Raw genomic sequence first — 3517 nt, 5'->3', positions numbered from 1 at the left:
AAAGGCATAGAATCATAGAACTTTAAAGATGAAAGTAACTTTTGAAACTACAAAGTCCAGAATTCTTACTTTCATAAAATAAAACTGAGATTAGGGCTGCTTAAAAAAAAAAGATAAAATTGGACTTCAGAGGAAAAATGATACCTTGATGGGGCCTCAACTATTCAGTCTGGTCTTCAGGGGGAGCTCCAGAAACCCTATTGTGTTGACAGAGGATCAGGATTTATCAGGATCAGAGAAACTGGTTCAGGCTTGCCTAGATTTTAAGAGACTGATGCCATAAGGCAAAATCCAATATATTAATTTGAACTAAAGATTTTTTTGACTATAAAGCAAATACAAAAATCACATGGGTTGATCTGCTTATTTTCTTCCTTTAAAAAATCAACAAGGAACAGTACTTGTTGAGGATAATACCGGAGCAAAGGATTTTAGTCGCTGGTGTCACTGAGCTAGAGAGACAGTTAATCTGTTTACACTATAAAGATATGAGTTAAATCCACTACAAACAGGCTGTTGCCCTAATTCTCCAACAAAACTGATACTGTAAAGGTTACTAATAATTTCCATATTGGTATATACAATAGTCAACTCTTATTCTTCTTTTACTGTCCTATATGCAGCTAACGAAAGCTGATAATCTCTCTTCCCTGAGACAGTCATTACCAGCACACCATTTTCCTCGTTTTCCCACCTCACAGACTGCTCTTTCTCTATCTTCTATATTGTTTCCTCATCTTTTTTCCCCCAATTTTTTAGCACAAATGCCCCCAAAGCTGAGCCACTGAACTTCTCTTCTATATCTACATTCACCATAGGGCAGTAGTTTCCAAAGTGTGGTCCTCAGACTAGCAGCATCAGCATGACCTGAAAACTTGTTAGAAATGCAAATTTTCAAGTCCCTCCAAAGACCTAATTAATCAGAAACTCTGGGATTGGGGCCCAGCGATTTAGTTTTAATAAGCACTTCAGGTGATTCTCCTGAATGCTAAAGTTTGAAAAACATTTCCCTAGGGGATTTTATAGATTTTTTTTTTTTTAACTTACAATACCATTTGTAAACTTTGGATTCTGGTTGTTTTAATGTATGTAGCCTAGTCTCCTCTGAATCCTAGATTTATATATCCATTGCTAATATGATTTCTCCACTTATATGTATTGTAAGTGCTTCAACAGTTATGTGCCAAAGCTAAGCTTCTGACAATATATTTTTTTTCCACTTGTAGTATTCCCCATTTCAGTTAATGGCCAAAACTTCCTTCCAGTTGTAGAAGCCCAAATTCTCAAAGTTACCAATGATGTCTCACTTTCTCCTTATCTAATTTATCAGAAAATTGTGTTGGCTCCACTTTCAAAATATGTACTGAAAAAAGACTACATCTCATTATCCCCACTACGACCAGCCTGGTCCATTCAGCAGCATCTTTCATCAGGATGTGTGTAATCACATGCCAGCAGGCCTCCCTCCATACCTATCTATAGTCTGTTTTCAACAGAGCAACTAGAATGATCCTTTTAAAATAGAATTTGGAAATTCAGTTACACTTTAATGGTACAGTACAAACACATTAAATCTAATCTGCCTTATTACAACAAAGATCTCTGAACAAAATACAAAGATAAAGAAAAAGAAAACAAAGCTACCTGTAGACTTTCAAAAGCAAATAAAAGGGAGCAGATTATGGAAGGAAGACAAAACTTAGAGAAGCAACTTAGCTGGAGGGGGGCGGTGGTTTGCTTTCGTTTCTTATGGGTTTTGCTTCAATTGTTTGGCCAATTTTTAGTCACAAAGGAGACTAGCAGCATGGGCAGACAAAACTCCCCCCAAATCACATCTTTCTGGGTGAGTAAGAAGGTAATATTGTTGGAGAAAAAAAAGAGATACGGCTAGTCTAATTCTGTGTATGAACCTGAACACAGCCCAAGCCTTGTCTCTGAGCTACTGATGCATGAGATGAACTTGAAACAGTATGTCAAGAGCTTTGAGAAGTGATGTAAAATTTGGACAACCCACAGAAGGCAATACAGAACTCATGTTTGAACCTAACTCAGTTGATTTACGTTGTTGTTGTTTTAACTGTCAGTGTTTTACAAAGAATTATAATAAGACCCAGAGTATTTTTATAACAACATTCAAAACATAGGACACAATTTAAATTACTACTATGCAAAATACATAAATACATAAATAAGTAGTATCTGGGTAAAAAAAAAATAACACGGTAAAATGTGGGCATTTTCAAAAGAAAAGACTCTCAATAAATGCCAGCCCTGAGACTGCATAGATCTTGGAACCCAGACAGAAACTTAAGGTACTGTTTTAACTGTGCTCCATAATATAAATGAAAATTCTCTTGAAATGAATTTTAAAAATGGGAGGTCTAAGCAGGGAAAGAAATCAAAAGGAATAATACTGAAAGTTGGGGTGAAAGCCTTCCCTCTTGTGGCCATCGCTGACGCACCAGTGGCCAAAATGAAGTTCAATCCTTTTGTGACTTCTGATCAGAGCAAGAACCAAAAACGGCATTTCAATGCACCTATCCACATTCACAGGAATATCATGTCTTCCCCTCTTTCCAAAGAGCTGAGACAGAAGTACAATGTTCAATCCATGCCCATCCAAAAGGATGATGAAGTGCAGGTTGTGTGAGGACACTACAAAGGTCAGCAGATTGGCAAAGTCGTCCAGGTTTACAGGAAGAAGGCAAACGGCACAACCATCCATGTGGGCATTCACTCTAGCAAGGTGATTGTCACTAGACTAAAACTGGACAAAGACTACAAAAACATCCTTGAACATAAAGCTAAATCTTGCCAAGTAGGAAAGGAAAAGGGCATATATAAGGAAGAAACAATTGAGAAGATGCAGGAGTAAAGTAATCTTATATGCAACAACTTGAAATAAAAACTGTTAAAATGAGAAAAAAAGAAAGAAAGAAAGTTGAGGTAAAAAACACAATATCAGAAAGAAAAATCATGCTGGATGGTCTCAATGTAAAGACGAAAATGACAGCGGAAAGAGTCAATGAACTAAAAGATGTAGCTCAATATAAAGAGTGCCATCTGAAGAACAGAAAGAAAAAAACTGAAAAAGAACAAAGATTCAAGGACATGTGTGATAGTTATCAAAAGGTCTAATAGACATGTAAGTGGAGTTCCAGAAAGAGAAGAAACAGGGGAGAAAAAAAAGTCTTAAAGAAATAATAGTAGAAAACTTCCCAATTGTGTGGAAGAAATATAGTTACAGGTCAGTAAATCACAAATAAGATTAACTGAATGAAAACTTGCCAACTCATATTATAATCAAACTGCTAAAAAACAAAGATAAAGAAATCTCAAATACTTCTGGCAAAAAGAGACATATTACAAACATAGAACAATTATTTTTTTTTTAAAGACTTATTTATTTATTTGAGAGAGAGAGAATGAGAGAGAGAGTACATGAGAGGGGGGAGGGTTAGAGGGAGAAGCAGGCTCCTCGCTGAGCAGGGAGCCCGATGCGGGACTTGATCCTGGG

The 3517-nt window shown here is 36.5% G+C and overlaps 1 pseudogene; it reads left to right on the top strand.

Annotated features, from left to right (window-relative positions):
* The first annotated feature begins 2473 nt into the window (after window positions 1–2473).
* Window positions 2474–3254, top strand: LOC118532076 (large ribosomal subunit protein uL24 pseudogene; annotated as a pseudogene).
* Window positions 3255–3517: the final 263 nt, after the last annotated feature.

The sequence above is a fragment of the Halichoerus grypus genome, chromosome 3 (assembly GCF_964656455.1).
Source record: "Halichoerus grypus chromosome 3, mHalGry1.hap1.1, whole genome shotgun sequence".
NCBI classification, from domain to species: Eukaryota; Metazoa; Chordata; class Mammalia; order Carnivora; family Phocidae; genus Halichoerus; species Halichoerus grypus.
This window is presented reverse-complemented; position numbering and strand designations above follow the sequence as displayed.